At 30.4% G+C, this 16,030-nt stretch overlaps 1 protein-coding gene across 1 annotated transcript in view; it reads right to left on the minus strand.

Annotated features, from left to right (window-relative positions):
- TECRL (trans-2,3-enoyl-CoA reductase like) overlaps positions 1-16,030 on the minus strand; it is a 123,260-nt gene that overhangs the window by 10,013 nt on the left and 97,217 nt on the right. The window lies entirely within an intron of this gene.

Raw genomic sequence — 16,030 nt, forward strand, 5'->3', positions numbered from 1 at the left:
GTAATGATGAAGAAGGCTGGTAAAAGTAGGATTAGACAAACACCTTCAAGAGACATTTTGAATATTTAATTTGGATCCATATTGTTCTGTTTAGTTGACTCAAAGGCTGGTACTACTAGAAGACAGATCATTATTTTCACTTACATTTAAGCTAACCTTAAATGTATATGTTAATTGAGTTATAAATGCTTAATCATGACAAGTAATTATATCAGAGTCTTAACACTTTTATATATATATGTATATGTACATATATGTATATATATGTATGTATATATGTGTGTGTATATATATATACACTTACCTCTACTTAATCACAGATGTGGAGAATCTGCTGGCAGTAAGAAACAGCTATTTAAAACAAAATATAAAAAAAGCCAAAAGAGTAATGTGCCCCTTTATTCTTTTTTTCTTAGTGAAACATTGTTGGATAGTAATGAGGTTACTTTATTAAGAGATTACATATATTCAAATGCTAAAAATGCACACACACACAAAAATAAACAGAAGATTCTCTGAACTCACAGAGGATACACTGGTGAGAAATATGCAAATGATCAAGTTAATGCAGGAGCCTAGAGTGAGTAGAAATGAGAACTTAGAGTCTAATCAACATCTGTTGTCATGGAATGACATTGGACATTGTATTCTCAATATCCAGCACAGAAACAATCAGTTTAGTAGGATAGTCTGTAAAAATTTGGAAAGTGGCCAGAGACTGGCAAAGGTTAGAGGTATGTAAAAGAACTTTTCATTCGTAGAGTGAAAAGCCAAAGTAAAATTGCATAGTGGTACCACATAGAATATCATTTTCACTGAATACTTATCATTTGTCTGTTGTTGGTATTTATGAATTATGTAGTTTGGCGAGTTTTTGCAAATGAAAAATTCATGGTTACTGAGATTCCCCACCCCCTTGAAATTTTAAACACAATTTTTGAAGTGGTTTTGCATGACTATTAAATATTAATAGAAAAATATCTTAAAATCTTTATTGATTGTATGTGTTCTATTTTTATATACCCCATAGTTAATTTCAGGTCCACTGGAACCAGCTTATTGGCCTATAATTTCTAAATTATTATCCTTATCATATTTAAAGTCTAAATTTAGTAAATGCTAAGTATAGTTTTAAAAGCTAATTTAGTATTTACTACTAATTTAAGCATAATTTTGTATGTATTAGATTTAGTATTCATGTATAAATTTTTAAATAGTAATCCTTATGGAATGTAATATTTTTAGTAGCTTTATATCCAAACCACACCTTCATGAAGACTACAAGATAGCGGTAAAATTAATTTATTGAAGTAAATTAACGTGGCTGTGTCTTATAGAAGACACCAAGTTATACACAGGCAGATCAACCTAATTTTGACAGATATTGAATAAGAACAAGTAAACTCTCACCTTGATTCCAGAAAAGTGTTTATATAACTGACTTACGTTCTTTGATTAGTTCTTACGATTTTAGTCTTTTAGCAGTAAAAAAAAAATAATAAAATTTACATTTGTTTATTTGTGCATTTACTTGTGTATTTAATTAGTTTGAATCTACCTAGTTCTAAATAATGTTTAGAACAAGATAATAACTCAAAGATGATACTAGATACATAATGCTGAATCATAAAAATATCAGTTGGGGTGTGAAAAGTCATCCTGAGTTAAAATTAAGTTGTTAATAACAACTTTTTTTTTTTTAATTTTTTTTTTCAACGTTTATTTATTTTTTTGGGGGGACAGAGAGAGACAAAGCATGAACAGGGGAGGGGCAGAGAGAGAGGGAGACACAGAATCGGAAACAGGCTCCAGGCTCTGAGCCATCAGCCCAGAGCCTGATGCGGGGCTCGAACTCACGGACCGCGAGATCGTGACCTGGCTGAAGTCGGACGCTTAACTGACTGCGCCACCCAGGCGCCCCTATTAACAACTTTTAACAAGTGACTTGAAATATATCAGAAAGTCACATGAAGCAATTATATTGGAAAAGTAACTAAAAGTACATTCTTATATGTCACAATAATCCAGTTGAATAGGTTTTTATTATTATTCTTTTGTTACATATGAGAAATTTACCTCTACTTAGCTAATTTAATTTTGTCTTTAAATGTTTTGTCTTTATATTACTTTCTTTTTAAGCCTATGCACTTTTATCTCTTCTCACAGAATTAAAGAATTAAAGAATCTGTATTTGTAAATAACTACACCGGACTGTAGAGTAATTAATTTTAGAAGTTATTTGTTTCTGCTATTGGCAAACAAAGAAACAGAAGGTTAAAATTCACATTTGAGAACATAGAGAGCAAATCCTCTTAACTGAACACTTCTTGAGTAGCCATTCCATACAGTGTGCTAGAGTTTAGATAGACTGATGAAAATCCCATGGTTCCTGTTCTGAAAGATATTCTCTAATACCTGAGGGAAGTACTTTGATTAAGTTAACAATATATCTGAAATCATGGTAATAAAACTGGTAAAGCTATCATTTATTTATTATAGACCAGAAACTGGGCTAATTACTTCGCTATGATTTAAACATTATTGTCCTTATTTTACTGAGACCTAAAAATCTGAGTCTTATCAAATATCACACATTTAATAAATATGAGAATACAATTTGAAGTCTTGTCTGCCTAACTCTATTTCCATGATTTTGACTACAAAAGTAAAATAGATATACATACACATGACATTAGGGGAAGAGAGAAGGAAAATATAAAACTTACTAGAGGAAAAAAGTTTTGGAAAAGAATTTCTGGAGATGATAAACTTTGAGTTAGGTCTTGGGTATTAGAAAGAATTGGGATGAGATCAAATTTATTACAAGTAGGTACAATGCATGAAGGAAAGCAGACATATTAGAAATATTATATTATGATCAAGGAAATGTAAGTGATTATTTTGGCTGAGTGGGAAATTGAAATACTTATGGCCCAATAATAGAGAACCCTACATATCAAAGTAACCACCTTGCTGTTGAAAGTCTATGAGAATAAATCTTAAATGTTCTTACCATACACACATGAAAGTTATTATGTGAGGTGATGGATATGTTAACTTTATGCTGATAATCACTTTAAAGCATATATGTGTACCAAATCACCACATGTATACCTAAACCTACACAATGTTATATTTCCATTATATCTCAATAAAGTTGAAAAAAAAAACAAAAAAAATCAAAACCAAAACAAAATGAAGCTGACCAGCTTAATCTTAATTCTAGTATTGAGAGAGATCCTCTTAATGGATTTAAACAAGGGAGAGAGAAATCTATATAAGCATATGACATATGTCACTCTATCCATTTTGTTGAAAACATATATTGACTAGGAGTAGTTTTAATAATGTCACAGAATATGAACATTAAGAACCACAAAATATAGAGAAAAGAGTAATTTATGACATACTTTTAAGAAATAACCTTCAAGATACATAGTTTGGTGCTCTAAATCAGTTAAACATAAATAGGACATACACCTATTATACACACAAGTACATACACACAAACTTAACTTCATATGCTGAAATTTTAGGTATTTTTAAAATTTTAATTAGAGTCCAAATAGAAGACAAATTGTTCTTTGGAGCATATGGAGAATGTTTTAGAAAGTTCCTAGATCAGCAGAGAGAATGTTGCTATAATTAACAGCCACTGCATATGGACTGTGTGGCCTAGAGATCACTGAATGCCTGAATTCCCAAAAGAGCTCTAAAATGGTATCAAAAGCTAATGTTTAATTTTCAGTTGCAAACTATGTTGTACAATTTAGCATGGTTTGTGACTTATGTCCTAGTTTCATTGGAATAAAATAATAACAAACTAAAATACTGTGAATATATTTCTTTATATTTTGGTAATCAAATTCTTATATATAATATACTCCTTCATAGTTTTGCCCTATCAAGTCTTTCTGAGATCTTAGGGATGGATTAGGATTTTTAATCCTCTTTCCTGTAAGAATTGCAAATTTATCGATTCCTTCATTAAAAGTAAAAAACTAAACTCAGTCTCAAGCAGTTCACATATATAAATGACAAACTTCAAACTTAAACCTGCTGTGTTGTCAATGAAAAGAAAAACAGTCTTATCAATTTTATTTGGTCAAATTTCATTTTTTTACACTTGTTGATTTTATTCTGTACTTTGAAGTTCATGTTGTTATTTAGGAAAGGGTTTTCTGTTTTGTTGTTGTATCATTTGGAAAAGCCAATGCAAGTCATTAGTGAATTTTCCTTTCTAAAAATCATTTCTTTATTCTATGTATACTTCAAAAATTCCTCCACCTCATCAGTTATTTCGTGCTAACCGAATTGTCCCATCACACTGTATACTTTTCTTCATAAACCCAAACAAGGATTTCATTTCAATGTTTATTTGTTTTTGAGAGACAGAGTGCTAGCTGGGGAGGGGCAGAGAGGGAGCGAGGTGGACACAGAATCCAAAGCAGGATCTAGGCTCTGCACTCAGCACAGAGCCCAACGTGGGCTCAAACGCAAAACCTTGTCAGACATTTAACTGACTGAGCCACCCAGGAGCCCAAGGGTTTCATTTCAAATGACCTTTGTGTTCCCTTTCAATTCTATTGGGAAAATTAACAGAGATTAGCATTATAATTTTAGCCATACACCAAAAAATTAAAATGTTACCCTATTTTATCCCCATCATTGTATAAAGCATAAATTACTGTGATAGTGAATAGCTAAGGAAAGTGAGCCTCATAGATATTATCAAAATAGACCCATGTTTTAAAATGTTTAAATGTAGAACTTATAGAAGATGGTTTTGCATATGTTTGGGTTCATCATAAGAGCAATTGAAGTTCCTACTAAAATTTGAGGGTTTTTTTCAGTAATACATACAAATTTCACATATGCAAATAAGTCAATGTTAATAGCTTATGATATATATCAATAATGCATTGTGCATTTTTAAATATGCAAAGGACTGAAATTCATGAAAGTCTAGTAAGCTTATATAAAATGTGCACATATTGCAACATTCATATTTTTTGAGTGTACAGGAATTTACCAAATTCGACCATATGCTGTGTAACAAAGTCTCATCAACTTTCAAAAATAAAAGAAATCTCAAATTCTGAGAGACTAAAAGTTTACTCTTAAATAATCCATGAGTCAAATCAGAAAAACATAAATTACAATGTATTCTTACTAAAATGTAAAATAGTAAATGAGTGATATATCAAACTTTGGAGATACATCAAAAGCTATGGTTAGTGGAACATTTGTTATAAAATTTAAAATGTTAAAAATTATTTGAACTCCATTCTGAGGAAGTTAGAAAAAAGAATGGGAAAAAAACCCTAAAGAATAAGAAGAAAAAAAATGTGATCATTACAATAGATGAAAAAAACCATTTGAGAAAACTCAATACTCCATCTTGTAGGTGCCAAGGGCAGGCAGTCCCAAGATGAGCCACTTTGGCAAGAACACTAGTTTGAGTTAGAAGCAATCAAAACTCAGCAGTTTCAGGAAAAACTCTATACCTCCCCCTTAATTACCTGCTTGTTACCAGGAAGAGAGCTATTGACAGAAATTGCTCCTTATAAGATAAGAAAGTTATCTACATAATAGGGCAACTTTGGTTTCCAAACATCTCTTTTCATCTCCTGCTAATGATCTTTCTCTCCTTTGTATCCTCAGATCCTCTACCCCTTTCCAGAGCTCATAGAAGTCTTGTTGCCTGTCTTTGGAATTTCTATGTCTGTGTGGATTCCCCATATGTTTGCTGTTAAATTTTATTTTCTCCTGTTAATCTGTTTCATATCAATTTGATTCTTAGCTCAGCTAGAAGGACATTGAACTGTAGAGGAAATTTTTCCTCTTTGACAATTATAAATATTTAACAAACAAAATATAGAAGGAATACTCCATAATTTGATAAGGAACACCTACAAAAACCTAAAGGAAACCTAATAATCAGTGATAAAACATTGATGTTTCTCTGATGTAAAAATGCAAATTATCTCTCATTATTTCATACACTACTGTACTGAGAATGTATATACACACATATGTACATGTATGTAATTATTAGGGAAAAATCAAAAATATTTGCACATTATACAGTTACATTGCTGAAAAATCCGAATTTTCTTCAGAAAACTATTAGAAATAATGCGGCAAATTTTTGAAGGCAATAATTTTTTTAAACCTGACATGAGGAAGATTAAAAAGTTAAAATTTAAAATAGTGATAAAAAGATCTGTTAATAAATCTAATGAAATATGTAAATATCTCTACATGGAAATGATTTTATTGATAGAAAGAAAAGACTGAATAAATTGAGAGATTGTGAATTGTAAAACCCAATATTGCAAAGATCAATTTTCCTTCAATTAATCTATAAATTCAATATAATTCCTATTTGAATCCCAAGAGAGTTTTTAATTTACAAAGTGGCTCTAAAATTCAAATAAAAATGTAATGGCCCAAATATAAACAAAATAGTGTTTAAGAAGATGAAGAAATGTGAAGAGGTAGGACAAATGCCACCAGGAAATGTCATTAAATAATGCCAAGGTAAAATCAGTGCAAGGTTAAACCCAAACCCAAACAGCCTAAGCCTGACTAATGGGATATATTTGTAAACCCCTAACGTAGACTTAACATAAACACTCAATTTATAAAACTAAAAGGTGATGGGCAAATTTTTTCTTTATAAACAGTTTTAGGACCCTGACTATACAATATAAATGGATTTTGACCTCTATCTAACCCTGAACACAAAAGCATCAGTTCCAGAGCATAGTGAACATAGGTGACCTTGGATGAGAGCATTTAAAAAGACACAAAAGGCAATAACTATACAAGAAAAATGATTAGACTATATTAATGCTAACATTACTATTAAAATATGCATTGAAGGACTAGAAAAGCAACTCACAGAACAAGAGAACATATTTGTTAGTTCATAGATCCATAGAGAAGTAAATGAAGGAGACAATGGCGAAGGTAGATGCATATAAAACAAGGAACTCAACAACTTAATCCCTGAAGATTTTCTATATATCAATAAGAAAGAAAATTCAACAATCTTTTTGGGTAAAAGACAAATAGCAGTTTACAAAACAGGATACCCATTTGACTATTAAGCATATGAAAAGTGCTTAACTTCTTTAGCCATGAGAAAAATGCAAATTAAATGTATAGTGATATATCAATATATACCCGACCAAATGAAAAATGGAAAACACCGCGTGTTGGAAGAACGGACTTTGTGACAGTATTTACTAAAACTGAAAAATAAACCTACCCATGACACAGCAAGTCAGCTGTGAGGTACATACTTAATAGGCCTATATATATTTATCCAAAAAAGTACTAATACGTTCATAACTACACTATTTGTGATAATCTAAAGTCAGAATTTACCTAAATGCCCATGAAAATTAAAACCGATAAAAAATATCAAAAAGGATGAAGGTATCACACACCTTAAGTAGAAGAAAAATATACAAAAATACATGTAACAATATTTATTAAACTTGTATGATTTGAGTAAAGAAAAACAGACACAGGAGTGAATCACAAAACTTGCAAAATTAGTTTGTGCTATTAGAAGTCACACTAGTTTTAGAGAGGTTAGTGATAACAAAGTTGCATGAGGAGGGGGTTGGGTTGGGGACTTGGAAAGCTGCTGGTAACATTCTGTTTCTGATAATCTATATATACTTAGTTTGAAAAATTCATTATACTTAGAATAATGTATCATTTTGGGTATACATATATATGTATGTGTGTGTATATATGTGTGTGTGTGTATATATATATATATATATAAAGATAATTTCAATATAAACTAAAAATCTTTAAAAGAGTTCATATTGTAAAATAAAGAATGTATGCAGAAACTTAGTCACTTGAAAAGTTCAATATGTGATAAGTTGATTAGTGATTATTTGAACACATAGAGTATAAGGAAATATATTTGGAAATGACACTAGAGAAAAAAATGGAGGAACCAGCTTATAAAGAATCTGGTTTGTTTAATAAATTATTTACTTTATAATTTATAGTGAAATAAACCATACTTGTACATGGAAAACAATCTGGAAAGCATAGGACAATAGAAAGAAAAAAGTTTTAATCCTCCTAATCCAAAACAATTGTGAATATGTTAATACATTTTTTGTGGTATTCTTGTTTTATATTATTACTTAATATATAAGTTGGATCTTATCATCTTTAGCAGTTTTATTTATTTATTTATTTATTTATTTATTTATTTATTTATTATTTTACTTTAGTGATGTAAAATGCCTACAGGTTATTTATTTTACTTTAGTGATGTAAAATGCCTACAGGTTTACATAAAGTATCCATTTGTACATTCTATTTTACTTATTTAAGTTTTCATTTGAGAGTTTAATTATGCCAATTAAAATTCATAGAATATATATTTTATTTTTTTAAATTTTTTTAACTTTTAAAATCTATTTTAAGAGAAAGAGAGAGACAGAGCATGAATGAGGGAGGACCAGAGAGAGAGGGAGACACAGAATCCAAGGCAGGCTCCAAGCTCTGAACTATCAGCACAGATCCCGATGCAGGGCTTGAACCCACAAACTGTGAGATCATGACCTGAGCCAATATTGGATGCTTAACCGACTGAGCCACCCAGGTGCCCCTAGAACACATATTTTGAAGCTATATAGTACTCCATGATTTAGAGTGGATTGATTTGGTAGATCCACTTGTTAGATGCATCCAAAGATGCATTGTGCAGCCTCATAGGCTTTGATAAAGTTCTCCATATTCTAACTAAGGATGTCATTCAGGGACATGCTTGGCAAATACAAGAATGTCAAAGGGCATGGGAAGCTCTTGTTCTTTATGTGTGTACACACACACAAAGAGATTAGACTTATTGACACTGTAATGGTTTGGGTTTGTTTATTCAGGCCAATAAAAGGACTTAAGATTCGAAATCTAGACCCACCATGCCTTCATCCCAACTCTTTCCTGGAATCTAGAATGTTCTATAGACATTCTCTGTAACACAAAAGCAAGACCCAGAGCATCCTGTAGCAGCTAAGCATTTCTCCCTTTGGATATTACTGGATTCTTCTAAATGTTCTCCTGTGTCATCTCTTTATCCACACATTTTTTTTTCACATAAGAAACAGAATGAGCTATTTTTAAAAGTATATCAGATCACTGGGACACCTGGGTGGTCCAGTCGATTAAGCGACCAACTCAGGTCATGATCTCATAGTTTGTGGGATCGAGCGCCACCTTGGGCTCTGCGCTGACAGCGGGGAGCCTGCTAGGGATTCTCTCTCTCCCTCTCTAAATAAATAAATAAATAAATAAATAAATAAATAAATAAATGAAAACTTTAAAAAAGTATATCAGATCACATTATATTTATTTATTTATGCCTTGCATATTTTTTTTCTTTCAGTTGGAATAAAATCTTAATATTATCCTCTTGGAAATTACCTTGATGGAATTTCTTTATGTGTCTCCTTTAATACATACATCCTTATATTCTATAGCAGAATTGAATTTTCTACAATAATATACCAAGTAGTATAAGATTTAGACTGGCCTATGGGCCATACATGACATGTATATTCACTATTTCTGTATCACTATTTAAAGCAGCCTTTAAAATAAACGGTTTTTAATTGTTATCATTATGCAAAAGCTGCATAAATGCCTTTAATTGTGCTTATAAAGTAACATTTGCTGTAATCACCTTTAAAATCCAGGATATTTCTCCAAACTCAATGTGTATGACTCTTTCTCCAAGTACACTCCATCTATACTGGATGGCTTACTGATCTTCAAGCGTACCAAGTTTTTCCTGTCCCCATACCTTATACATGTCAATTCCATTTGTGTAAAATATTCTTTCTCCAATCCTTCACCTATCTAAATACTCTGAGTGTCTGCTAAAAGGTCATCCCCTTACAGAGTAAATTCTTGATCACACCATCTTCCTCATTTTACCCCTCATATTATTACTTAACTTTGTCATAGCACATAATTCATTTCCTTACATCATTGATCATAGTCTAAAATTAGTTTGCCACTCATTTATTTAATTGTTATATTCTAATTTTATACCTCAAATAGAAAGCTCCAAGAAAGAAGAAATCATGTTTAATTCATTTAGGAACATTCAGACCTGCTTTTTGGATACCTCATACTAATAAATACATTTAACAAATTAGTAGAAATTATGCTATATAAAAAGTAAACATTGATCGTATAATTCAAACATGGATTTTATGATATATAGTTTTTGAAAACAATAAGAATTGACAATGATTTGAATCATCAACAATTTTCTATAAGAATATTAGGAAAGGATATTCTAGGTTATTTACCTCTAATGTCTTATTTTATGGATAGGAAAACTCATATTTAAACAGGTAAACAGGGGTGTCTGGGGAGCTCAGTCACTTAAGCATCTGACTCCTGATTTTGTCTCAAATCATTATCTCATGATTATAAGATCAAACCCCATGCCTGGCTCTGTGCTGGGCATGGAGCCTGATTGGGATTTTCTCTCTCCCTCTCTTTCTGCCCCTCCTCTGCTCATTCATTCTCTCTCTCTCTCTCTCTCTCTCTTTCTCTCTCTTTCTCTCTCTCTCTCTCTCAATATGAATAAACATTAAAAAAATTATACAACAAAAGAATGACTCATTTTTTAAAAAAAGAAATAAGTAAACAAACTTCAGCTAGTGTCAGATATTTCACAATAATAAATCCTAAATTACTTTTTTATTTCTATAAACTTCTTAAAGTATCAGTACTTGGATTTAAAAAGTCCTTATTGGGATTATATATACTATTGTATTCTGTATTGAAAATTAGCAACTAGGTCAAGTGTAATGATTACCTCTACTTGGAGATTCTGTCTGGAAATATGAGAGAGCTTTCGGAAAATGCACCATCTGGTGAATGGATAGTAAGTAGGACATCACTAGTAGAGGAAGAATGAATTGTTAAGTGAGAATTTATTATAGAAATAGCATTGATTTCCAGCCCAGTAGAATGATGAGATACATAGGAAATTATGCTTTGTAATTGTTTTAAAAATTTCTTATATTTGTTGTAAATAATAAAATTTTCCAGGTAGCAGTCTTATGGGACTTCATTTCCCAAACAAATTAAATGAAAATAGGTCTTCTATATGTCTTCTCAATGAAATCAATCTGGGATGATTATAGATTCATTTTTTAAAGTATTTCGGAGCATTTGTTCTCACATATTTTAAGCACCATTATCAAACTAAAGTTAAAAACCAAAATCCCATTTTAGCAGTGAACTTCTGCCTTTGGAAATGCCTTTATGTGTTTCCTCAACCAAACCTCCTCTGAAGAAAGGCTAATTATAGGCTTCAATATGCACCTGGGTGAAAATTAACTTTTAAGCAGCCTTTAAAATAAATGGTTTTTAATTATTATCATTATGCAAAAGCTGCATAAATGCCTTTAATTGTGCTTACAAAGTAATGTTTCCTGTAATCACCTTTAATATCCAGGAGCAATATAAAGGTTTTCTTTTTTATTAAAATAAAAATATAAAGAACCCTTACTACTGATTCACAGGTCATTGTATTTCATCTTATGAGAACAAATATTTTAACTGAAATATATCAGCTGCTAAAACTTAACATGTTCTGAATGCCAGTTACTTAAAATTGAACTTAAAATATCTTCAAAATGCATTTAGTTACTGTAGATTAAATGTCAGTATACAAGATATTCAACTACAACATTGAATTTTAATATTTACTATTCTTAGACATTAGACTTAACATTTCTATAGAAAAGATAAAACATGCATATTTTAAAAAATAAGAATATGCTTAATTTATTTAAAAATTATTTGACACAACATAGTATTTCTCTTAAGAAATATTGTTTAAAATTTCTGTGTGTATGTGTGTGTGTGTGTGTGTGAGTGTGTGTGTGTGTTTGTGTGTGTGTATGAGTCAGAGAATAACTTTGTTTACACAAAACTTGCTAAAAGAAAAAATGAACTACAGGTCTATTTTTATTCAAAATTAGCCAAAACATTTTTTAAAAACACATGCAAACAAACCAAAAACACCTTTAAAATAGCAGCTTGAGGTAGACATGATGAGGAGTGGGGAATAGAGGCATGCTGTGATAATATGGAGTAGCATATAGCAGCTGATTTAAATTTTGTTGTTTTTCCTCTGATTATTTTCTTTCTCTAGCTACTTTTTATAAGAAATGTGTGAGAGATAAAGATGTGGTATTTTAGAAACAGTATTTGCAAAATTTTATTTGGGATCAGAGAAAGTATTATTCCAGAATTATTTAAAAAAAGCAGCTATTAGAGGAATTATTAGATTAAGTGAAGTCTAATTTTTTAAAGTATTATATGTAATCACAAATCCAGTATCAGTCTGAAAACTCTGATGTTAAATTATTTACTTTCATAAGATTAATTACATTCATAAATTTAAATATATTATTGGCTACCATTCTTAAACACTCCAAATGGAAGGTGCAAAGCTATAGTTTGGTAGGGACCATAATAATCATTTTATTAAATGATCTGGACAATAGAAGCTGAAATCCGTGATTATATTTTTGAACCCCTGCTTAAGTTTATTTCCAGCCTTTGTTTTGAATGAGGCCTTTATTAATGAAGATATAGTAAGTTCTATTTTTGATGGAGGGACACGTTACATGAGACTCATTGCCCAATCTGGTCTAGTCTACTTTGCATAGATTCATTCTCCTAAAGACCCTGTAAACTGATTTATATCTAGATGTGTCGGAGGAGTTATAAAATACCAAATAAACCAATAAATAACCCAATCTATAAAGATATCATTGGACACAAATTTATAGATCTATGTATTTCTCAGAAAAAAAGATTTATAACCCTCATGATATATTTTAGGTTCAGACTTTAGGGGTGTTTGCTTTGTTTTTAGAAATGGTATGTTCTGCAAAAGTGATAGAAATGGAAAGAATATGCATTTTAAGATATTGTAATAGAGAAGTGGCCTGAGAGAAGACAGATCATGTTAATCAGGTTCCCAGTTCCAAAATTTGAACAGGAATTTACAGCTTGAGGTAATGTCCATTCCTTTATATCCAAACAGCCCAGTAAATAAAAGAATAAAACAAAGATAATATTTTTAGTATGTTTATTTTAATTAATTTCAATTAATTCTACTAAATATTTTTAATGAATTGTTATGTCCTAAATATGTAAACTATATAAAAAGCAGAAACTACATATTCCCGTTTTTTCCTCTTATGATTGCCCACAGCTGACAGTTTTTTAACAAATTCATCAATAAATGGATTATGAAAAGTTGGTTGTGAAGTGGCAACATCTTAGAATTATTTCCCAATTGATATAGCTACTGATAGCATTAAATGTGTCCATTTCCCAAACTACAAAACTCCTTGACCAAACTCACATCACTTATATGAAGATATCATGTATATACATACCTCATTCAAATCAGAAATAGGGCCTCTTTTGTCCTTTTTTTATGAAAGCAGGGAATGTATAAGTTTTTTATATTCCCAGAATCTTCACCTTGACAAAAAAAAATCACTATTGTTGAAAATACACAAGAATTTCAGAATTTGATGATGTAAGTGTATTTTACTTATAAGGTGAGAATTTTGACACTCAGGGAGACTATGGTATAAAGAAACATATTTGGGACAGCATATTATATAAACAAATTATTGCTATTTTGTTTAATGTCCATAATTACTTTTTAGATTGTTAAATCAGAAAGTAGAGGACACTTGGAGAAATTATACATTACTTTGGAATAGCCATGAAAATATAACTTAGAATGCTATTTTTATGTTGTTTTTATTAATCATGAAGGGTTGGTAGGCAATTCTATATTGCTCTGTCAGTTATCAAAGAAGAAATTTTACATGTTTTTACATGATTTTACGTGTTTCCATTTGCCAAATATAGAAATAAAAGCTAAGACATATTGTACCTGCATAAATTTTTTTATTTTCAAAAGTTTTTCTCCGATTAAACTTAGCTGCTTGAACATCTCATTTGTGCAGTATCCTATTTGCTGAGGCAACATATCTGCTCACCTTTGAGAAGACTTTAGGAGCAACAGTGTGACTGCTGAGCTACTGATCCACTTAGAACAATTATTATTCTTGTCCACTAAGGACAAATCCTATGGCCTGCTTTGAAATCCTAGGGTAATAAAAATGGAAGTATTTTGTTTTGTTTTAAGTTTTTTTTTTTTAATTTTAATTCCAGATAGTTAACATACAGTGTTATATTAGTTTCAGGTGTACAATATAATAATTCAACAGTTCCATACATTACCCTGTGCTCATCATGACAAGTGCACCTCTTAGTCCCCATCATCTACTTAGCCGATCCCATTCCATAACCATCAGATTGTTCTCTATAATTAGGAGTCTGTTTCTCTCTCTCTCTATGTCTCTCCCCCCACCCATTCTTAAAGCCCCAATAGGATTGAAATCATATGGTATGTCTTTCTCTGACTTATTTCACTTAGCATAATACCCTTATCTCCATCCATGTCATTGCAAATTGGACGATTTCACTCTTTGCTATGGCTGAAGAGTATTCCATTGTATGTATATACCACATCTTTATTCAGCAATCAATGGACATTTGGGTTGTTTCATACCTTGGTTATTGTAAATAATGCTGCGGAAACAAAAGAGTATATGTATCCCTTTGAATTAGTGTTCTTATATTCTTTGGGTAAATGCGTAGTAGTGCAATTATTGGTCAAAGATCTTCTAATCCTATAAGAATATGCAAAGTTCCTGAGTTGGCATCAGTCTGAATCCAGTTAAGAAAACATAAACTACTCTTTGTCTTTCAACAAGGGATGATTATCACAGGTGGTTGATAACGTAGATGCATTCAGTGTATGTGGTTTAATTCATAGTACCTACTGTTAATACTTTCAAATGAGTCCATGATATTTTGCTGAATAGGTATTAGGTAATTAAAGCTATGTGTCTTCCTCTGAGATATTTTAATACTATATATTTAGGGAAGATAACAGAGCTTTTCAAAGGGGTGCTTTTGTTATTTCTTGAATAATTTGCTATATATATTAATGATAAACACCCACAGAAGGTATATATACCTACATTTACCAAGAACATTTTACAAATATGTATATAATCTAAGAACTTTAATTAGAATATTTTGATTATGTAAAACTTAGAACGCTGCAGAAATTAACCAATCTAAAAAATCCCAGTTTAAAAATAAGGAAACTCAGAATTTCTTTAAAATTTTTAACTAATGTGTACTTGATTTTTATAACATCAGTCATATCTTTGTCAAAATATATATGCATAGTCACATACATACTTACATATATGCAAACAAGGTTTGAGAGGACATAGGAATTTAAATATGTAAAAATAAAGCAAAAAATATTTCCACTCTTAATTTAAAAAAATTTCCAATGTATTGTCATCACATATAGTCCATTTGAAGTATACATAATTCAATATATATTTACATATAAATATAATTTATATGTAAATATAAATATATATTTTGATACAAAGTATATATTCAAATGATTTAGTAAATAACGTCTAGAAGATATTTTTAATTATTTTAGTTTCAGAATGACAACATACAATGTATGTATGAATAAATAAATATGATTCATGAGAAATTATGTTTCACTTTTAATATTGGTAGAATTTTCACTAGAAATTGAAATACTACTGTGACATATTATATTTTTCAATAACATGCTAAACAATAAAGAAAATAATAAATTACCATCAAAATGTGTAAAATTCAGGTGATTTAAAATCACAAATTTTTAGTTTATAATTCAGATATTTTAATTGTCTTAAGCAGATAGTATTATGAAACATTTAATGAAGTAAGAAAATCTTGTTCAAAGACCAATCCCTTGAAAATATTTGGATGTATCTTTTATTAGTCATATCTACAGTTTCTACTTTTTATTTGCCTCAAGTTTATTACTCTAAAGTTAGCTAGAATCTAC

Source organism: Lynx rufus, unplaced genomic scaffold (assembly GCF_022079265.1).
Source record: "Lynx rufus isolate CCGP_SWC_20201006 ecotype Redwood Valley unplaced genomic scaffold, mLynRuf1.p SCAF_3, whole genome shotgun sequence".
Taxonomy (NCBI): domain Eukaryota; kingdom Metazoa; phylum Chordata; class Mammalia; order Carnivora; family Felidae; genus Lynx; species Lynx rufus.